This window comes from Cetorhinus maximus, chromosome 18 (assembly GCF_964194155.1).
Source record: "Cetorhinus maximus chromosome 18, sCetMax3.hap1.1, whole genome shotgun sequence".
In the NCBI taxonomy this organism is placed as follows: domain Eukaryota; kingdom Metazoa; phylum Chordata; class Chondrichthyes; order Lamniformes; family Cetorhinidae; genus Cetorhinus; species Cetorhinus maximus.
This window is the reverse complement of record NC_135896.1, coordinates 27,421,646-27,444,871: the sequence shown is the minus strand read 5'-3', so window position 1 is coordinate 27,444,871 and position 23,226 is coordinate 27,421,646. Positions and strand designations below refer to the sequence as shown.

Genomic DNA, 23,226 nt, shown 5'->3' with positions numbered 1-23,226 from the left:
GCATGAAGAGAGGGAGGTGGGGAGAGTGGGAAAGGACAGAGAGAGAAGGAGGTGGGGAGAGTGGGAAAGGACAGAGAGAGAGAGATGGAGGGAGAGTGGGAGAGATAAGAGAGAGGAGAGCGAGAGAGAGACAGACAGAGTGGGAACGGAGAGAGGGAAAGGCAGAGAAGCTGTAAAGTTAACTGTTGTGCTAAACGTCTTTGGACCAGGATCCCTTCAGGCAACATGTGGAGACCTCAGTGGAATTATGTGGATCAAGGTCTTCACAGACGCAATGTTCAGAAGGGCAGGTAATTACATTTCATTCTCAATGGACCGCCAGAGTCAACTTGAAAGAGCCAGAGAGTTAGTGGCAATCCCAGGTTTCCCCAGCATCCAGGGAGTGATTGACTGTATGCACGTTGCCATAAAGGCTCCAGCTGGCCAGCCCTGCACGTTTATTAACAGGAAAGAATTTCACTAATTGGGTTTCCAGCTGGCCTGTGGATGGATTATGCAGGTATGCACGAGGGACCCAGCTGGCAGCCACGACGCATACATTCTACATAACTGTCAGGTGTCAGACTTGTTCAGTGGCCCTGATGCCCTGGATAGCTGTCTTCTAGGTTACAAGGGTTATCCTTTGAAGAGATGCCTCATGACTCCAGTGAGGACCCCCAGAACAGACATGGAGAGGGGCTATAACACAACCCCGGAAGCACCAGGGCTATCGTAGGGCAGACAGTTTGGGTACTGAAGATGATGTTCAGATGCCTTGACAAATCAGGGGTGGTACTGCAGTATGTTCCGTCATGTGTGTCATTCCTGGTCATACGATGCTGCACCCTCCATAACCTCACCATTCAGAGAGGGGATGTCCTAGAGGAAGAGGGGATGCCAGATAGCGGGCATTCTTCTGAGGATGAGGGGGAAGATGTGGTGAGGGAACATCCCTGCGTAGAGGTGCAAGGCCTTGGATGTGATCGCATGAATGGCCGTGACACAAAGGACGCCTTGATAAGGCAGAGGTTCCAATAGGCTATGAAGTCCCGGCTTCAGAGATGCGTGCACTGTATGTGTCTCAACATCATTCATTGCAGAATGTGAGATTCATGTCAATGTCCTGTCAGCACACTTACCCTATCGAGTCCTTGCCATTTAATGCATCCTACCCCGCTTCTAATTATTAAAGCTCAAGTTTACCTCCCAAAAAAAGTTCAATGGCACTGACATAATGTATAATCTCTGCATTATTATGACAGGTCCCCCAAATTGTTATGCTCCCGGGTGAAGAGGGATGAACTGGCTCCCCTTCTTTATTCAACCCCCTTGTTGATTGCAACAAGGTTAATATAAAAAGGATCCTTTTCCTTGTGGATACCTTTTCCCAGTCCAAATGCATTTATATTTTAGAAGAAGCAAATTTAACCAGGCTTTCCTGCGTCAAAGAAAGCGTAAGTTTATTAGTTACTAAAATCCCAAGGAAAAAAATAATAAAAACTCAACACACATGCACACAGATTAGAAATGAGAAGTTGAGTCCAAAAATAAAAGTTTTTTAAAAATATGTGAATCAGTCTTTGGCTTGTCCTTGAGGAGTAGATGGTGAAATGTTGCGGCTGTGAAGTTGGATGATTAAGGTAGAGCTGACTTTGGCAATTGAGCAGTTGGTTTGGAGACACTTGGTTCTGCAGATTAGCAAAGTTGTTGACCTGTTACCTTTTTGACTGTGGCTTTGCTGACTTGTGACTTGCCTGCAGCAACAGAGAGCGACTTTTACCTGCAAGCTGCAGCGATGCCTAGTTGCTGTTCTTCTGCTGTGACCTTCACAGCACACTAGAACCAGAACACCAGAACTAGCACACACGGATCAAGTTTGCAGCTGGATTTTTAGTCCCTTTTCTTGTGTATTCCTGGAAGGGAAAAACAAACATGCCTTTCATCCTGAATCTGCTTTCTTTCAACTCAGATCATGTCCACATTCTGGGATGTAACTCAACAGGGGATGGTTTCTGTTGAGATGGTAATCAGTCTCCATTTTCTCCGCAACCACAGGAGATTACAGTTCAGTCTGTTGCATTGCGTCTCTCTCTTTCAGGTGTCTCTGGCTGAAGTGGACCTTGACACCTTTTTAAGAGCGACGTTCCAGGGCCTCTCTGGACTAGTCGGTCAAGTATAATCCACAAAGGAACTTTCCAGAAAGTGGTTATTTTACAGTCTCAGCCAGCTTTTGCTTGTACGTAGTTTTTAAAAAACACATGTCTCCCTCAAAAAGTTCAATGTGCCCATAAGTAATTTGGGCTGTGATCCACTATCGTGACAGCATGAGGAATAGTAAACTTATGTTTCATCATGCTTATGTGAATAAACCTTATCATGAACAACCAGACCAAACACACCCATGTGACTCATTTGGTGACTATTGTGGAGTTTTCTTAGTGTTTCCTAGTGCTCTGGTGCAGTGCTCCCCGTCGTTTGCTGCCAAACTAGAGAGAGGCTCCTGATTTGCTACTCCCCTTGCCCTGGATAACTTTGGTGGGCGTCCTCTATGCGGCTGAGGCCTTGAGAGCCCCGCCACATTAGAAGACTCCTACGGAGTGGCAAGAGGAGCTTCCGTCACTGCAGCACCTTCAGGGAAAGTGTCAATAGCTGGTGGACGGAGGAGAGAAGTGCCCAGATGGCTTAAACAGCTGCTCATACGCCTCCACAAGGACCGCATGGTCATCCCTGCCTTCCAGTGAGATCCCAGGAGCTGGTTTAGGGTCCTGGCTCTCAGTCCCCTGTTGCCCTGGCTCTAGGCCCTGAGCTCAGAACCAGGACGATGGTGTGCAGGTCGGAGCGCATATCGATGATTGCATCTGCAATGCGTTTGGCTTGCCCCACCAGGACAATTGTCAGTTTGTCCATAGAGGAAGCTTAACACTCCGAAGAGTGGGTGATTGTAGTGCACATGGCCTGGATGGACACCTGCACAATCCGGGCCAGAGCACACAACCCCCCTGGTGTACCTTCCAAATCTCCACGCACCTTGCGCTGGATCTTCAGCGTCTGTCGCCTTACAGACAACTCCAGAGGCTCATCATCCGATTCGGAATTGGTCTCGGGATCACCTCAGATACTCCACCGACTACCCACAGCCTGCTCCACCACGCTGTCTGGCAGCTGCACATGTGACTGTGAAGTGCCCTAAGCAGATTGTGAATGCCTTTGCTCTGACACGCTAATCCCTGCCAAGGTGCCAGTGTCTGCACTGGTGCTTGGTGCCGTAAGAGGATGTGACCGTGCTTCCTCCAAGAATGCTCCAAATTGTATGTCACCTGTGGTCAGTGGCAAGAAACAACTTAGACTATGGACATTTCAGAGAAATATTAAAAACCTTCACACTTACCTGAAACCTAGCCTGATACTATATATCTTAAATAATTCTCCAGATCTACGTAGAAGGCACACACTTGGCTGGGTCATCTGGTCCTGTCTCTTGCCTGGTGGCCCTTTAAATGAGTGGTTTTGGACGCTGGACATCCCGCCCTTCAGCACCCATTGGGCGAACTTCACACTCACTTTGGGCCTCGCGGACTGGAAGTCTGCCTTCCAGTCCGAACTTGCATAATCGCCATTTTATATGGCGTACTTTGATGGCAGGGCATGGGAATTGGAAAGTTGCCCACTTCCGGGCATGAGTCCTGCCCACTTCGACTGCACGTATTGTTCAACTCGAAGGTTGATTGCGTTGTCAGTACGATTATAGTTGTTGATATGTAACTTCACTTGCTTACAAATAAAAAATGCTTAATGGTTTGTATTTGGCCTTGTCTTTAAAACGAAACAATGAACTTGCTGCGCTTCCCGGATCAGTGGGTCATCTTGCTTGATTTAAATAAAATGACTTGTACTTACCCTCATCATCGTAGCATGCTTCAGAGCATTGCATGGTAGATCATACATCTTCATATCTCCTGGCTTTCCTCAAAGTGGAAGCAGAATCGTACTAGGTTACCTGGCAACTACTCCTGCTGAGCTCATATGAATCAAATAATTTCAACCACGTGATCAATCACTGAAATGTTCAAAGTAACTTTCATTGCTGAAACTAGCTGGTTCAGATACTCTGCCTGAATTATTAGCCACATCTTCCAGCCCTGCTGCCCTATGAATTTAGCAGCTTAAGAGCTCATTTTAACTCGGTTGTTGTATTTTTTACCATTGATCACCTATGGCATTACACATGGTAAGTCAGAGAATATGGTGCCCTGTTTCCTGTTTCTGTCTTTGTTGCTGATTGCGTCTCCTCCTCTTCTATCTCTTTCTTCTCTTCGACTTATCTCTCCTTAAACTTGCTCTTTTTTTCTATCCCTTTACTTATCTATCTCCTGCTTTCCTGCACTCTCTCTCTCTCTATTCTGTTCTTTCCTTTGGGTGGTATATAGTGTGAAGGGGGAAGGATTTACCAATTTGAGGTGTGGATTGCAGGGAAATTCTGGCAGGTACTTAATATAGACTCGTAGAATGGACAGATGATTTCAAGATTTTGAACCCATTTTCGAGCTATCTTTTCTTTTTCCTTATCTGTTCTAGTTCTGCTTTTGATTTGTAACAATTTTTTAAAAGAATGATTGTATTACCGCTTTGATTTTGCACATTATTAATTTGCTTTATATGTGATAAGAAAAATTTTGAAATGTTCTGCAAAAGAGTATTTTTGAAAAAAAGCTGCCAAAGGCAGTGTGTGCTGACAGGTTTATACTGTTTAAAATTATAGCTGTTCATTAAGTAAAACATTCTTTTGCAACTAATATAAATCATTCTCTGTGCCATATTTTTGTACTTTTTTGCCCTTGCTTGGGACAGGATTTTGTAAAGTCACTAAGTAAGCCCAGAATTTTCAAGTTACCAGTTAAATCAAACATATTGCAGCAAAAATGCTATTTAAAGCAATATATTCTTAATCCTCTGCTTTTAAATGAATAATGAGTATAGAAAATGACTGTTTAGAGTAGGCCATACTACTGAACTTAAGCAAGTTTCTGTAAAATGTCAGAATCAAGTTTTGCTTAATAGATATTTTTTGTGATGTAATGGTAAATTTTGGCAGTGTGTCAGGATATACTGGAACATGATTAATGCTTTAATAAGTAGTGTTATACTGCTTTATGATGTGGAGCTGAAATGGTTTCCTGCACAGAGTGACAGAGCAGCAGGTGTGCAGATGTAATTTTTCCTATGAGTTAAGATGATGTTTTTCAGGCTGGGCTTCATTAATCTTTAGCGCCTTGGTTATTATCATTTATAATCACTGAGTTATTCTTTCAGTGGTATGTAGAAGTTAGTAATGGTTGTGGATATAGTTTTCTGCAACTGAAAGAGAAACTTTTTTGTGCACTTTGTCCCAATGAGAAGTTCAATTTGTGTGTTTCAGTTTAATGGTGTACCATTTTAATCAGTAATAAAAGTGCAGTAGTCTTTAACGCACCAGTCATAAATCAGCACCTGAAAATTCTCAAATTTACTCTGTGGAGCCTTAGTTATTTCCTGCGTAGCAATAGAGGAGACCTTTTATGTTGTCTGCTCAGTGAGTAACAAGCGTTCCATTTTAAAAGACTTTATTTATTTCTAACAGTTTGCCAATGTATACAGGAATAGCTAAGAACTGTTTTTCATTCTGTGGATTTCAGTATTTAGCGATTGCCTTTGCTCCTTAAATATACTCATTCAGAATTAACATTTTTTAATTAAGGATTCATTTTTCTTGTTAAAAGTTGTAATGTCTGATGCAGATTTTAGATTAAATTCTTTTAATATTCTTACTGCTGAATTTTTTATGCTGTTGTTGAATGTTATCTTCTAGGTCTGTTGGAAACTACACTTATATTCATGAAAATTTGCATTGATGTGTTCTATAAATGCAAGTTTGCATATGTCTTTAGTGTGTTATGGTAGGACGTATTTAATTCTTATTGATCTTACTGAAACATTTAAGATCTTGAGGGGTCTTGACAGCATGGATGCTGAAAGGATGTTTCCCCTTGCAGGAGAGACTAGAACTAGGGGACACAGTTTAGAAATAAGAGATCTGCCGTTTAAGACGGAGCTGAGGAGAAATATTTTCTCAGAGGGTCGTTAATCTGTGGAATTCTGTTCCCCAGAGAGCACTGCAAGCTGGGTTATTGAATGGTTTTAAGACTGAGCTAGGTAGATTCTTGACTGACAAGGGAGTCAAAGAGTATAGGGGGTAGACAGGAAAGTAGAGGCCACAATCAGATCAGCTATGATCTTATCAAATGACGGAGCAGGCTTGAGGGGCCGGATGCTCCTAGTTTATATGTTTGCATGTTCACATTTCTCCCAACTCAAATAAACCACATTTTACAGTGGATAATTACCTCTGCCTCTAATGTTCGAAAATGTATGGCTTATATGTTTATGTATTATTATTGATGTTCAATCTGTAATTAAAACAATGATCTAGATGGGTGGGGTATAGCATTTGGATAATTATTTATCTGAAAATGAGTGTACCTTTTGATTCCAACAACAACTTGTAATGTTTTTAATGTAACAAAATATACCAAGGTGCTTAACAAGAGCATTGTCAATAAAAAATCTGATACCAAATCACAGAAGGGCAATTGACCAAACCTTGATCGTTGAGGTAGATTTTAAAGAGCACGGTACAGGAGGAAAGAGAGGAGGTGAGCTGGAGAGGTATAGGGAGAATGTTCTGGAGTTTAGGGTCGAGACAGCTGAAAGCACTGATGCCAGTGGCAGAGCACTTAAAATCGCAAATGCTGAAGGTGTCAGAATTGAAGGAACATAGAGATTTCAAAAGCTTCTAGGGCCAGAGAGGTTACATAGATAGGGGGAAATGAAGCCATGGAGGTATTTGAAAATAAGGATGAGGATTTTAGAATTGAAATGCTGTTGGATCGGGAGCTAATGTAGGTCAGCAAGCACAAGGGTGATGGGTGAATTTGGTGTCAGTGAAGATCAGGGCAGCAGGGTTTTGGATGAACACAAGTTTATGTTACACGGAGGATGGGAGGCCGGGCAGGGGAGTGTTGGAGTAGTGAGATCTTAAGGTAGAAAAAACATGGGTAAGGCTTTCAGCAGCAGATGAGCTGAGACAGTTGCCAGGGAGAGGGATGGAAATAGTGGTCAGGAAATGGAATTTGTGATGCGAACCAAAGACTATGACTTTTGTTTTGCCAATATTTTTGTTGGAGGAAATTTCTGTTCATATCGAGAATGGATTCAAACAAGCAGTGAGACAAATCAGACACGGTGGGTGGGTCAATAGTGGTGATGATGAGTTTGAGCTGAGTGTCAGTGTACACATGCAACCTGCTGTCTTTTCTGAAGAAGTTGCCAAGGGACAATGATGATGAACAGAAGAGGGCCAGGGATAGATTCTTGGAATACTCCAAAGGTAAATATCTGGAAGTAGGAAGAGAAACCATTTGCATAGCTACAATTCAATAAATAAGAATGGAACTGGGCAAGGGCAGTTCCACCCAGCCAGACTATGAAGGAGAGGTGTTGGAAGAGGATCATGCTGTCAAATGTGTAGAGGTCTGAAAATAGATCAAAAGGATGAGGAGGAATAGTATTTTCTATTCATTCATAGGATTTAAGCATCGCTGGCTAGGCCAGCTTTTATTGCCCATCCCTAATTGCCCTTGAGAAGGTGGTGGTGAGCTGCCTTCTTGAGCTGCAGTCCATGTGGTGTAGGTACACCCACAGCGATGTTAGGGAGGGAGTTCCAGGATATTAACCCAATGATAGTGAACAAACGGTGATATATTTTCAAGTCAGGATGGTGAGTGGCTTGGAGGGAACTTCCAGGTGGTGATGTTCCCATGTGTCTTCTGCCCTTGTCCTTCTAGATGGTAGTGGTTGTGGGTTTGGAAGGTGGTGTCTAAGGAGACTTGGTGAGTTCCTGAAGTGCATCTTGTAGATGGTACACACTGCTGCCACTACGTGTTGGTGGTGGAGGGAGTGAATGTTTATGGATGTGATGCCAACCAAGCAGGCTACTTTGTCCTGGATGGTGTCAAGCTTGTTGAGTGTTGTGGGAGATGCACTCATCCAGGTAAGTGGAGAGTATTCCATCACATTCCTGACTCGTGCCTTGGAGATGGTTGTCAGGCTTTGGGGAGTTAGGACTTACCACAATCACAGTCACATAGAATTCCATTTGATTATTCACTATATAGTGTGGCATTAAATTAGTTTTTATATTTGAAAATACTACTTTAAGGATAAAACTTTGCAAATTTGCATTATATCTGTAGTGTAAGAATTTTTTTTTCACTTTCCCTGCTGTCTTCTCTGCAGATTTACAGCTCTGGTGGTGGAGCAAGTAGTTCATATTAAGGGAACATTTTGCATGGAATGCATGGATAATGGATCGATTAGGGACTGGGATACTTTGTGGTTAACTTGAGCAATATCTGAGTGTGATTATGACATTTATCAAATAGGCTTTTTAGAGTCACAATAAAAGCACATTCTGTCAATTTCAGTTGTGTACCCAGCAGACTTGGTGCCGTTGCACTGAGTAAGATTGGTGGAGGCACTTGCATCTGGAATTCTTGCTTGCTTTTCTAACTGTTTCTGATTTTGTGCAGTATTAGAATTGTTATCCTTGGCTTATAAATTTAGAACGAACACATTCCTGCATATTGTAATGTTTTAGTTTGAGCATATTGTTAGTATTGTAGTGTTAAACACTACAGTACTTTACTTCTTCACTGAGATACAATGTGCAGGATAAACTACAATGAATAAGTATCAGAGGATGAGGTATTTACTTATAGCGTAGGTGTCATTGTTGTTACAGGTATGAAGTTTGTACGATTGTTATGGTTTGTGACTGTGACTTAATCTAGGGTAAAATGGAGAAATGAAGGGGGTCATGTGACCTTTTCTGAATTCTGCCCAACAACAAGCTTGGGTAGCTTGGTGGTTAAAGGGGGGCCAAGGTTGTCTTGCTGGGAAGAAAGTGTGAGATATTCACACCTATGAGCAATGACCAGAGAAACTATGCTGAAGTTGGTAGACTTTTAGTCTCCAATCTCACTGGTAGGTGTTAGGAATGTGAGGCTTTATAAATGGTTACACTTTAAACTGTCTATTTAATTCCAAGATAGGGTGGAATTAGGAGTCTAGAGGATAGCTAATTAGCATTTCTACTTGGACACAAGGCCCAAGTGATTCATGTTGCCATAAGAATGGGCTCTGAGAGGGGAAGGAATCCATTGAAATATTGGCTTACAGGATGTTTAAAAATGTCACTGAAGTTAATGGAGACAGGTCAGTCTGCAAGAATCTCTGAGAGAGCAGAGAGAGAGGCAGCCAGTCTCTATTGTTCATCACACAGAATGCAGGCAGGGCTTGCGCTTGGATTGAAGAGACCAAGTTTGTGTGGATTTAAAGCTAGATGATGCGTCTAGCTTTGGCTAGAGGGAGGAATCTCCAGGGTAACTCTCACCATGCAAATCATTTTGGGGATTAGAAGTTATCTGGATAGAAAAGGAGAAAGGAAGCAAGCTTTTGGGATCTGAGAATAGCTTTGGACTGCTTCCTGGAGAATTAAGTGTCCATGTAAAGAACACTATAAAATATAACCGTGGAGGGAAATTCTCAGTCATTTAAAAGTTAAATGGGGAAGCTGTTGTGTGGCTTAAAGTATAATTTGTTTAGTCAATGTTGCTTTCAGTTTGCCTATTACAGTAAAAGTCTTAAAACTTAAAATCTTGTTATGTGATTCTTCCAGTTAAAAATTCAATATCTTTTTAAAAGTTTACTGGTCTCTAAGGGGATCATAGCACTATTCCCTATTTATTTACTATTTGGTTGTTTACTTCTGACTGTTTTGAAAAAGCCAAAATATGCAATGCTTCGTGATTGTATTTAAACTGGCCAAGTTATAACATTTGAATTGACCTGCATTAGTGGGTAGAATTTTTGCCCCCTCTCGTTGTATAATCAGATGGGAGGTCAGCAGTTGTGGACCCCGCCACCTTCCTGCCTCCATCCTGGGTAAGTCCATGATGGGAAGGCCCGTGGATGGATCTTCTCGCCCTGCCACCAATTGAGGCCCTTGAGTGGGCAGGAAATTTTCCAGCCGTGTTGGTGTTAGGCATCATAGTGGTTGGGTTGGGGGGGTGGGAGCAATATGGTGAGAAGGCCAAAAATCAGTTTTATGCCGCCGTGAAACCAGTTTGCGTTGGTCCGCTCCACCTGTCAGTGGTGGGCTGCATTTCCCACCGCCGCACGTCGGCAACATCATTTTAATATATTTACATCTAATTATAAGCCCTGCTCACCTGAATCCCCCACGTCAAATTTTCCACCCACATTGGTGTGACTTCAGAACAGTGTCCTTCAAAACTGCCTTTAAAAGGCGTGCACCTGGCAACCTGAACTTGGAGGAAAGTGCACACAACCTTACGCAGCACTTGTGAGCATCGCCCGTAGGACGTCAAGGAAGAGGCGCATTCGCGGGAGACATGGGCAAGTCACTTTTTCCCAGCTGGCTTTCAGTGTGGTGCCAGGGCAAGGGCTCCAGTGTGGGTCAGGTGGGGTTGGGGGGTGGGGGGGTGGGGGGTTGGTGGCAGTCAAAGCAGCACAGACTGAAGGAAATATTCAAGCACATGGTGGTGGGGGGGCATTGAGGGAAGGGGCCACGCACTTGGAAAAAATTGTCAAAAGTGAGCATTCTTCTGCAGCTGAGACTGTTCAGCTGCAGCTCCACTGACATGCTTCGAGTCGGGCCTCTGAAGCTTTTCTGCCCACTCAAGCAATGCCAAAGCATGAAAGTGCCACCAAATGCTCCAGAACTTTTCACCCTTGGGTGCAGACTGCAAATTAATGTGTGTTTAGGGGGCAGCAGAGCAATTGGCCAACTGGGCAAGTTGCACAATCACTTTGAAAGATGGCCATGGCGCAGCCACTGGTGTAGGTGCTCACAGCCCCTTGCAATGCCTTTATTAAGCTTTGGACCAGTATCCGTTATGGTTCAAGCTAACAGCGCAGCCTTGCAGTGCGGGTTAGGAGAATGCCTGCACCTGAGCTGAGAGCACAGCATGCAGTCCAGTGGCCAAAGCTATCGCTAATCGGTCAAGTGGAGTGAGGTGGAGGTGGGTGGGGGTTTCAGACAGCCAATGAGTGCACTGTACACTGGCCATCCATGTGGTGGCCAGCACTCTCCTGCATGCATGAAAGGGCCTTCAGACTTAACCAAGAGAGGCTCTTATTACACCTATGCTAACCCACGCACCTCTATCTTTGATTCTGCAGGAGGAGAACATCAGGATCATGGAGCCTGGTGATTTAGTGGTATGCCCCATGGCTTACAGAGACCAGAGAAGAAGAAGTGGAGAGCAGCGGAGGCACCTGGCTTGACAAAGGGAGGAGCACCTCCCTCAAGCTGAAAGGGCGGCAGGGCCTGCTGCACATGCAGCTGAAGATCCACAGCGAGCCATCGCTTGTCGGCACCTTGCTAGACCCAAGGTCTATAGATGGCGCCTGTCATTTCTGCAGATGACTGAGAACTAGCATTACCAAAGACTGTGCATGCCTAGGGAACTGGTTGTCACTTATGCCACCTGCTGAAGGATTTGGTGCCACGGTGACATGGAGGGCATCCACTGCCGGTGGCCGTGAAAGTGACCGCAGCACTCAACTTTTATGCAAGTGGCTCTTTCCAGGTTCCACAGGTGACCTGTGCAGGACCTTGCAAGCCTCTGTGCACAAGTGTATCCAGAAGGTCATGGACGCCATCTTAGCGAAGGCCCAGAATTTTGTGCATTTCGCCTGGGATCAGGAAAGCCAAAGTAAGAGCGGTAAGATTTGTGCAGATCTCTGGTTTTCCACAGGTGCAGGGTGCCATCGACTGCATTCACGTGGCACTTTAGATCTCCGTGGCAACAAGCAGTCAATTATTTCAACTGCAAGGGCTTCCACTCACTAAATGTTCACCTGGTGTGCGATCACCACAAACACGTCCTGCAGGTCTGCGCACGATTTCTGGGAACGTCTGTGACTCCTACAGCCTTAGCAGGCCTCAGATCCTTGACATCTTCCAGGGTCCAGAGAGGCTACAGAGTTGGCTTCTCAGGGACAAGGGCTACCCACAGAGCACGTGGCTGATGACACCCATGAGGCGGCCTCAGACTGCAGCAGAGCGATGGCACAACCTGGACTTTGGAGCAAACAATAGGCATTTTGAAAGTGAGGTTCCGGCGCCTCAACAGGCCCGGTGGAGCACTGCAATATAGTCCTCAGGGTGTTGCGCGTCATTGTCACTTGCTGCGCGCTCCACAACTTGGCACTTCAACAGGGGAAGCACCTGGCTGAGGGGGGGGGAGGAGCTGCATGTTTCCTCCGATGAGGAGGACATTGAAGGTCATGACGATGATGAGGTCCTTGAAGGCAAGGATGCCGGCAACGAGGCCATGGGCCCTCATAGCCAAAAGATTCGTGGAGGATGATGAGATGCAGCGAGTACATTTCTGACATCCTCACCTTGCATCTGTGAACGTTCGACTCCTGTGTGTGGCTGATGGCACATACCCTCTGTGATAAGGCTCATGTCATGGAGACGTAGCCGAGGCCCTAATAGTCGCTAGATTCCAGGAGGATGATGGTGACATGCAGTGAGGAAATTCCATAGATCTTCATATAGCCTCTGTGAATGTCTGATTCCTATTCAGCGGAGGGCAGCTTGCTTGCACTCCATGATCAGGGTCATATCATGGAGACACAGCTGTGAAACTTTAAATGCACCTGATCCTTTGTCAGCCTTCAGCACTTGACCCCTTCAGGAGCACAGCTTCACCAGTCAGAGATACTGAAGAGATGTGGGGCCAGCCCCATCTCAAAGGTGCTGACAGCACTCAGAGAGAATGACAGAACTTTGTGACGCCTGCCCATGACATTCTGGCAGCAATAACAAGCGCTGTCGAGGTGCAGGCATCACTAATGTGACCAGGGTGTGAAGCTGGACCATCACTTTGGTCTGAAGGTTACACACTGCACAGGGACGTGGCACTGCACTGCGACACTGCCTTTATCTTGTGCAGGAACTAAAGTTTCACATCTGAATGATACGAACACTGCCCATCATAACAAGGAGCCGTAGGCTAGGAGACATTGTTGGGAGTTTATTTACAGTAGCAAACATTAAGTACAAGTGATTAACACCCATGTCCAGGCTGTGCAACTAGAGTCCTGCATTGTTTAGTTTGCATCCCAGAGTAAGGCACTGTTGGTAGGATGGTCTTCAAGCCTGACAGAGAAAGTTTGACTGCATTTGTGATGTTTATTCTGTATATTGTTTTCAAATTACTGTACTATTAGTAAGGAATAAAAATGCATCTTCCTGATTGGTCTGTAGTCGTGGTCGAGCAGTTACGGCAATGGATTCGAAATCCATTTGGGCCTCCCCACACGGTTTTGAACCCTGCTGACTGCGCTGCTCACTGTTCCTTCGTTTAGGTGCCTCCAGAATTAATTGCACGGTGACAGTGTGGCCAAGTGGTCTAAGGCTCTGTTATTTAAGTTCCAGTCTCTAACGGGATGTGGGTTTGAAACTCTTTCGAGTTACCAACAGTCACAGATTGCAACTCTTTCGAGTACAATCACAGTTCTTGGTTTCCGGGAGTGGGACATGAACCCACAACCCTCTTGATTCAAAGGCGAGGGTGCTATGAACTGAGCCACAGCTGACACCTCTTTGAAACTCTTTCGAGTTATCAACAGTCACAGATTGCAACTCTTTTGAGTACATTCACAGTTCTTGGTTTCTGGGAGTGGGACATGAACCCACAACCTTCTGACTCAAAGGCGAGGGTGCTATGAACTGAGCCACAGCTGACACCTCTTTGAAACTCTTTCCAGTTATCAACAGTCACAGATTGCAACTCTTTCGAGTACAATCACAGTTCTTGGTTTCCGGGAGTGGGACATGAACCCACAACCCTCTGATTCAAAAGCGAGGGTGCTATGAACTGAGCCACAGCTGACACCTCTTTGAAACTCTTTCCAGTTATCAACAGTCACAGATTGCAACTCTTTCGAGTACAATCACAGTTCTTGGTTTCCGGGAGTGGGACATGAACCCACAACCCTCTGATTCAAAAGCGAGGGTGCTATGAACTGAGCCACAGCTGACACCTCTTTGAATCCCACCTCTACCAGAAGCTCACTTAACAAATAGAGTTACATCTTCCTGATTGGAATCAGGTGTGACTAGCTGCTGCCTGAACTGGAGCTTTGCTGTAGCTGGAGCTACTGCTGAGGGACACACCCTGTTGCTGCTGAGCTCTTTGCTGTTGCTTTTCCAAAAGACACCTCTGGACTTTGAAACTTTGTCTTTCTTGCTGCTGCCCAGGAAACACTACCAGGTGAAAAACCTACTGCTGGTGTTGTTACCAGGGCTGCAGGGGTCTGGAGCTTGCAAGGCCTGAGGGCTGCTAAGGCCTGAAGAGTTGGGGAGAGAGAGAGAGAGAGAGGGGTGCTACGAGACAGGGAGGTCAAGAGGTAAGGACTTTTTAAATAACACCAGAGGTGGGTGTCTGGACTTTTGTTTGGTGGGGGCAGAAGATGACCATGTGCTTTGTAGGGGGAGGAAAGAAAACCACTGTAGAGACTTGGGGAGAAGGGGTGCTTGTGTTTGCTAAAGATCTTGCCACCTACGCCCCCTTGCACTGCCCGTGTCTGAGTCCAGGTAGCTGGTGCTGCCGGATGAAGAGGGACAGTGCTGACTTCTGTGTGCCAGGCAGTACCAGCTGCTTGGTGAAGACATTGCCCTCTTCCTACAGGAAGAACAGCAAGGCCCCACCCTTACTCCACTCCACCGAGTGACACCCACCCACCCTGCATCTTTTACCCTTTCCGTCCTGTGCCTCCCTGTCCATTTCCGTCTCTCTTTCCTCCCCTCCCTACTTTTACTTGCCATTAGGAGGGAGAGGTGAGACCATTTTCTCTTTGCCCCCGCCTCTCCCCCTGGTGACAAACTGTCTGGACAGAAAGAGCTTGGAGTGGGTGTGGCTCATCCCCTGTGGCTGCCACAGAGTCACCGGTAGCTGAGCCCTCCAGTGCAACTGTGGAAGCAGTGCCAACAGCAGTGGTGGGGCCCGGCAAAAAGGCATATGCGGGCACTGCTGCTTCTGCGGCTCCTGTTGGACCTGTGGCCCCATCACCGTTCCGCCTCCTTACAAAGACCTTGGGAGAAAGAGCTATACTCATCCCGAGATGAGCATAGAGGGGTGCGTGAAGGCTTTGGCCGGGGTTTTTGGCCCCTCAGCCATCGTTTCAGCCTCGTGCATGTACGGGAAGGCGATGTTCTTCCTAAGGCCTTAGCGGGTGGTGCAAGGGGTTCACCGTGGGCGGGACCAATGTGGCAGTGGATCCTTTAGAGGCCACCACGGAGAGGCTCGTTTTATCCAGCATTCAACCCTTTGTTCCCAATGAGCTCCTCCTCCCTCACCTTCACCAACTGGGTGAGGTCAGGTCTGGGGTTGTGCCGATCCTGCTCGGCCTCAGGGAGCCCAGTCTCCGCCATGTGTACTACTTCCGGCGTCAGGCCTTCACTCACTTGGCCTGGGAGGAGTGCATGGAGGGGCGGTTTGAGGTTAGCTTTGAGGGGGCCGCCTACTGCATTTTTTGGTCGGCGGACGGCGTGCAGTGCCATCCCTGCAAGGAGGTGGGGCATGTGCAGAAGAACCGCCCCGCCTCCAAGGCCGCCAGTAACATCCAGGCGGCCACGGCTGACACCACTGCTCCTCCCCCCCCACTATCTTCTTCCCCGCGAGGGGAGGTGATGCCGGTGGCCAACGTCACTTCTGCTGCCGGTGAGGTGGAGGGAGAGAACCCGCACCGTAAGAAGGTGCGTAGAAAGACTCGCCACCCAGAGGTGGCCCCCCAAACCTACACTGATCCCCAGACCCCCAAAGACACTGGCTCGGGGGACATAACACCATCCGGCTCCAGCGCTGTCCCTCGGAGGGGGAGGACCTTTTCATCGGAGGGGGTCAAATGTGACTCCAGATGAAAAGGTGGTGGTGTTTCCACCCCGTAAGTCCTTGCTCTGCCCTCTGAGTGGGACCCAGAGCACTGACTCCTTGCTACGGTCCTCTGAGCAGGGTCCCTTGGGGGTGGCGCTGGTGGTGCCTAACCTCAACCCACCTTGCAACCCTGAGATGCCATCTGGCCCGCCAGGGGACTGCAGCAGTCCTTTTACCGCCCCAAGACCTTGGTCATCGGGCGGCAGTGGCAAGGAAGGCCTCCCTGCTCCCTCCCAACCTTTAGCGCCGGGTGTCTCTGTCCTGGGTCCAGAGCTTTCTCTGAATTCGCTGGGCGACCTGGGCACAGAGCGGGGTTCTGAGCTGTCGCCACCCTGTGGCCTGGAACAGGAAACCAGAGAGGACCCCTCTGCCCTTGATCCTGGAGGGATCGAGGTGGAGGTGGAGCCGCCTGGCAGCTCCGAACCAATACGGGGGAGGGATTGGAAGCTGGAGCGACAACCTGAAGGAAGATGGGGTTGCGGTGGTGAGCTGGAGTTGACTTAGAGTTGTTGCTGGGTGAAGTGGTGGGTCCCTTGGTGCCCCCCATCAATTCTCCCCTCATCCCTGTACGGGAGCTCCAGAATTTTTTAGCGAGTAATCATGACATTTGGCTCGCAGAGATTGCCATGCATGACCTTAAGACGGGTGTGCTCAGCCCTGACATCATCCTGGGTCTTGAGGTGGCTCAGGTGTGTGGTGGTGTTCCATCTGAGCATACCCCTGTTCAGATGGAATTCCACATTGGCCCCAGGCCCCAAGCCCCGAACCCTCCCTTGGGAGCTGGTGCCCCGCAACTTGAGTTGCCTCACGGAAATGCCTTCCATGCCCTTTAACATGGTGCGGAGGGGGTTCCTGAATGGGCTGCTGCTGTACACCCTTCACCTCCTTGCCCTCACCCGCTGCCCGGACACACCCTGGCATGCTGTCTGGTTGCGGAGGTCTCCAGTGGCCGGCCCTCTGCGGGGGCGTCCTCCAATTTTCCATCAGGGACCTGGAGCGGAGGGTGTTGCATGCAGCAGGCCCATACAACCGTAGGGTGTGTCGGTTCACGGACCCCCAAGATGCCTGCGTCTTTTGCAGCCTTGTGGAGCCTGTGGACCATGCATATATAGGGTGTTATAGGCTGCACTCCTTTTATTTATTTGAAAAACCTTTTACTGTTGTTCTGTTTGCACTTCAACCCCATGCTCCTGATCTACTGGTAGCCAGTGCAGAGGGGGGCGGGGAAGGAGGAGGACCTCTTCGTGAACCTGCTCCTGGGCCTGGCCAAGTTGGCCATCAACAGGTCCAGGCAGCGGATGATCAAGATGGTTGTTCCACCCGACTGTCTGCCCCTCTCCCGTGGCTACGTTCGCGGCCAGGTGTCCCTGGAGAGGGAGCATGCGGTTTCCCCCGGCACCGTTGAGGCCTTGCGTGCTCGGTGGGCACTATGGGGACTGGGGCTCTTTAATCACATTTTGATTTGATGCTGTAAGTTTCCTCTATGATTTGTTTTTCTTTTGACCAGTATCCCTTTAAGGGACTGCCTTTTACTTTGTTCCTGATTTTGTTAATTTAGTTTATTTGTTTGTAACAAAAAGAGTTGCATTTTCTTAACCTTCCTAACCCTATCGTTACATCTTGGTGCTTTCCCGACATCCACAGTGGAGGTGGAGGCAGCCTGCTGACTGCTACGGCCTTTCTCTGTTGACTTTGGCAGGTGTCCTCTGGAGGGCTGAGATCTGGAGGGCTTTCGCAGTCATGCAGTGTGGCAGTGGCACTCTCCTCGGTCTGTGGAGCTGGAGCTGCTGGGGTCACAAGAAGAGGGGATTTGGATGGGCCAGACATTCCCGGAGTCACCTGGGTGGATGGCCCCGGGGTGTGCACTTGCTAATCCTCCTCCCTATGGGTGTGCGAGGGCCCCTGGCTGACTCCTTGAGGAGAAGAGGAAACTGGAGTAAGATCAAGCTGCCCCGCACCCCTTTCGCATTGATACTGATGGAGACCAACTATGGCGTCAGCGATGGAGTTCAGCCGTGCACCAGCGCAGGACTGATGTCCTGGACCAAAGTTTCTGTGGTGGCCACATCCTACCAGTGTTGACCGCGGTGCGTTGGCATGCCGGTGCTACCACTTCAGACTGAAGGCTCCTCCATCGTGCCTTGCAACCTTGCAGCGAACAGCCCTACCTGATGTTCCTGAGCTTGCCCTTTTAATTTCAGCAACAGTGACATGACCGAGTCCAGAGGCTCCTCATCTGACTCGGACTCAGCAGATTTCTAGCCTCTAGCAGTCCTCAGAGTGCCAGAAACCTCACAATTCCCTGCCGCCGCCTGCTGTGAATCAGACAGTGTGATGTGCTCACCAGATTGTGACCCCGAGACTATGCTAGAACTAGGCCCTACCGAGGTGTGTGTCTTTGCGCTGGTGGAGGGTGTGGGTGAGCGCTGCGACGGGTCTTCAATGAGGGTGTCATCAGATTCTTCTTCCGAGGTGTCTTCGGGGCTTGAGTCGAAGACCTGGGTCGTGGACCCCCTTGGCTGTTTCCCAGATGTGCCTGCGAAAGCAAGGAGAGATAGCATGGCAGGAGACTGCAGAACAGGGGAACCGACCCACAGCATGGTTGTCTGATGGATGTTGCACTGCTGGATCCCCACTTGGGTGAGCACCGCCCACCTCACCCTCAGCACAGGAACAGTCCAGATTGTTGCTGGCCAGCTAGATGACTCTTTTAAAAGTCTGTGAGGACCTTGATGTCAGGCAATCCTCCTCCAGCCTGCGACCTCCCCTTTTTGTTGTGTGCCAACTTGTCCTGCATGAATACAGATGGAGAGAGTGTAGCAGGATGCCTGCCAGGCCAGATGAGAAGGATGCCTGGCATGTGTGGGTGGTGAGTGGAGCCATGGATGTGATGAGGTCAGAATCTGCAGGGCAGATGAAGTTGTGTGTGAAAGAGTGAATGGTAATATCCCTTGAAATGGCAGTGAGTGAGATCCCTGTGGATGTGTGACGGGTTTGTGAGCATGTAAGTTGAGAGTGATGAGAAGAGTGACTTACCTTGGAGGAATGGAGGAGATCATTCATCTTTTTTCAGCACTGGGCCGCTGTCCTCTTTTGCAGGGCATTGGCACTGACCACCGCTGCCACCGCCTCCCATGCTGGATTGGTGACCTTGCTTGCTGGTCTTCGCCCAGAGCAGGGGTAGAGGACTTTGCAGTGGGCCTCCACTGCATCCAGTAGGCACCTGAGGGAGGCACTGCTAAATTTGGGGGCTGCATGTTTCCTCCCTTTGGCAGCCATGACTTTGCAGCAGCTACTAATCCCTTAGAGAGAGCTAGCTCTGTGCAGGGGCACCCTTTAAATATGGCGCCCAGATTACTGAATGCCTGAGGTGACGGCGGGGTGGGTGAATCAGAGGCTGCCCTGCCAGCGATCCGGCATGCTTCCTGGGAATGCAATATTAATGAGGAATGGGACAATACGAAGTGAAAACCTGCCATTGCAGCCAGCAGGTAAAACATCCTTTTTCCCACCCACTACTGTACTTTGTGCAAATCTGGGACAATTCCACCCTCTGCCTCCTAGTTCTAGACTCCCGAATCAACAGAAATAGTTTCTCTTTCCCCACTGTATCTGTAGCCTTTAACATCTTGAAAACTTTGATCAATCACCTCTTAATCTTCTAAATTCTAGGGAATACAACCCTAGTTTGTGTATCTGTCCAGAGAGGAGTCCAGGTATCATTCATGGCTCCATATGTACAGTGCCATGATGGCTTGATCAGCTCATAATTTAAAAAATTATGTATCTGTACACTTCCTGTTTATAAAACTTCCCTTTTCTCTTATATTTTGAACCTTTTGTGCCAACTTTCCATGATAAATTCCTATATAAAAATACAAAACAAAATATTTATTTTTATAATTGTATATTATACTGGTGTGGAGCATAAACCCCAGCATCGACCAGTTGGGCTGAATGGCCTGTTTCTTTACTGTACATTCTATGTATAAATAATGTGATTTTTCCAGGTCATGAGAAGGTAATTCGGTCTGTCATTCCTGTGCTGGCCCTTTGAAAGAGCTATCAAATTAGTTCTACTTCACTGCACTTTCCAGCAAAATTTCCCCTTTCATGTATTCAATTTTCATTTGAAAGTTACTATTGCATCTGCTTCCACCGCCCTTTCAGACAGTACATTCCCAATGATAATGACTTGCTGCATAATTTTCTTTTTTGGCATTCTTGCATTTGTCTTGATGGGTGCAAGATGAAAAGCTTTGGCAACGTGTCTCCCTTTTCAGCAATTTTCTTCTTCCTCACATGATTTCTGGTTCTTTTGCTAATTAGTTTAAATCTGTTTCCTTTGGTTACCCAAATCTTCTGTCAATTTTTCCTTACCTACTCTATCAAAACCATCTTTTAGAAACCTAGGGCAATAATTTGGGAAAGCAAAATATATAAGGAGAGTAACGAGAGGAGTAGAATATTACTTTGTACTTACTCCGCAAGTAGCATTATCTATCATGTACCAAGTTCTCCCATTCCAATAAGAAATTTGTTTTTTGCATGATGCTGTATACATGCAGACTCTCTCCTCATCTACTTTCTGGCTCTTTTGCCAATTATCTTAAATCTGTGCCCTCTGGCTACCATTGCTAATGGAAACAATATAAAATAAATTAAATAAAAATAATAATTGATTGACTTTAAAATGGGTGCTGAATTATATCTGTATGCTCTAGGCCAATTATCCGTCCCCTTCTAGCCCGATACATCTGAAGACTACATTTGGTCTTGACTTTATGCAACACCACGGGGAATTGACTAGTGTACATTAAATATATGTGCGAACATATTTTTAAATTAAATGGATGGGAATTTGAGCCTACTGCCAGTTTATTCTGGCAGATGTCCAACTGGGCTTTGTTGTCAATTATGGCGATGGGTCTAATGCACGCACAATGTGATTCGGGGGTTATATAGTAACAGGTTTTGGGTTGAAACCAATCTCTGCCTTTTACTATTAAGATGCTTGTTTCATGTACCTATTTCTCAATCTATATATTGTTTAATTAGTATTCGATTATTTTACAAAAAGATAATGTAAAGAACAGGTTTCTAGGTCACAATTGTAGCACAGCTGTTGAGGTTCCCATTGTAGGTGTATGTTACATTTGATTATAAAATGAATAATCCATTACATCTCACCAGAAGAAACTAACCTTGTACTCTTGTATAATGGTGATGATGTGATTTCTGTGCACATTACCTCCAGCTAAATATCGTGAAGATTGAAGCTATTTTCTTTGGCTCCTGCCACAAGCTCTATACCTTGACCACTAAAACACTCTCTCTCCCTCCCTGGCTAATTAATTGCCGACTAATTTGCAACCTTGGTCTCCTGTTCAACCTGAATTGAGTTTCTGGCTCTGCTTTCTGCAAAAGAACATTGGCCAACTCTGCTCCTACCTCAGTTTATCTGCCACTTAATCCTTATTGATGCCCTTGTCACCTTCAGATTTGGTTATTCCAGTATTATTTTGGTTGCTGTCCAACTTCCCAGTCTCTGTAAATGGCTCATCCAAATTTCAGATATCCATGTACTATCTTGCACCAAGTCCCACTCATTCCCATCCTTGCTGACCTAATTTGGTACCTGTTCCCCATACCTCATTTAACATTTTTATCCCTCCATGGCCCACCTATTTCTCTCTAACTCCAGCCTTTCATTCATCATCCTCTCTTTGCCTCATCATTTTAGCTTTTAGCCACCTAGACCTCACCCTTTGCAATTCCCTCCTCAAACTGCTCAGTGCTTCTACCTCTCTTTCCTCCTTTTAAGATACCTCCTTAAAAAAACACCTGATTAACCAAGTTGTTATCTCCTTTGGCTGAGCATTCCTTTTTTCTTTATGAAGCACCTTTGGACGTGTTTCTACTTGTAGAAATGCAATTTTTTTTGCTATAGTTGTTTATTAACCATGTGGTTTTAGATGCCATTGAAACCCAATAATTGAGTCACTTCCTTTTGCTTGTTCTTCTGCTGTAAGGTCAATTGGGAGGACTTGGAAAAAGTTTGGATTTCTTGGTAAAATGTTGGTAACCATTGTGAGAAATTGAATTTGTGAACATGCTTTTAAAATTATTAAACTGGAGATGTAACTCCTTAGTTGGAGTGTTCTATTTAAATATTTTCTTTCAATGCAGTGCTTACTTAGAGCAAGGTAACGCTTTCCGAAATGAGAAACCAGAGATTGTTCTGCAGAAATCCTGGGTTGATGTCCAAACTGATAAAATGACATTATGCTGGCCCTTTGCTTGTAATGCAAGTTCTAAATAGTATGCAAATGCACACTTGGGTTGTAAATGTCTTCCATTGTTCTCCTCCCTGTGTAAAGTTGATGATTTCTAGAAACTCAGCAGCATGGAAAACCTACATTTTCATATGTCCTGCGAGGTGCGGCAGGTCTTCATCGATTCTTCAATTAAGAGATTTTTTTGAGGTATGTTGACACTGCAAAATAAAGATTGCGATTAGGGCTTGGAGGTTTTCAGCAATCCTGGACCACAATTACTGGATGTGAAAGTACCTTAAAGTTGTTATCACTGTAGAATAATATATATAAATCCTAATTTCAAAGAAATCAATAAACATTCTTGAGGGTTTCTTCCTTGTCTGATGAAAATAATGATACATAGGCAAATGGCAACAAGCAAAGCATAAGATGCTTTAACATTTCAATGCTACTTTTTCTTTTGTTCTCAGCGCATTGGTAATGCTGACAAGGCTACACTTACAGCCCATATCTAGTTGCCCTGAGATGATGATTTGTGTCTGATAGTTTCAGGATAACACTGTTGTCCCTGCATTTCACTGCCAATTTCTCCATTTACACTCAAACTCAATGTTGCTCTCCATCAGGCGCCAGGCAGGAGCAGAGCCAAGGAATCTGGTGTCAGCTCTTAAGGCCCAGAACAATTGGTTGATGCCAAAACAAATTGCCAAGTTTATATGACTAACTGCAATCAGCATGTTTTGGCTGTTGGCTGCAATTTTAAGATGCAAAACAACTTGTATTTATATAGTGCCTTTAAAGTAGTAAAATGTCCCAAGGCAACTCACAGCAGAGTTATCAAACAAAATTTGACACTGAGCCACATAAGGAGATATTAGGGCAGATGACCAAATGTTTGGTCA

General features: G+C 46.3%; 1 protein-coding gene and 1 long non-coding RNA gene across 3 annotated transcripts in view; one reads left to right on the top strand and one right to left on the bottom strand.

The window, feature by feature from the left end:
- Nucleotides 1–23,226, top strand: part of mnat1 (MNAT1 component of CDK activating kinase) — a 169,349-nt gene that overhangs the window by 104,931 nt on the left and 41,192 nt on the right. The gene's annotated exons all lie outside the window — the stretch shown is intronic.
- LOC144693464 (uncharacterized) lies at nucleotides 1,459–22,546 on the bottom strand. 2 transcript variants are annotated; one of them, XR_013579538.1, is made up of 4 exons: nucleotides 22,466–22,546; nucleotides 3,877–3,944; nucleotides 3,007–3,296; nucleotides 1,459–1,892 (listed from the first exon to the last, which is right to left on the bottom strand). It is a non-coding gene; the product is annotated as an uncharacterized LOC144693464 (long non-coding RNA). The 2 variants fall into 2 exon arrangements; XR_013579537.1 differs by having other exon boundaries at nucleotides 22,243–22,526.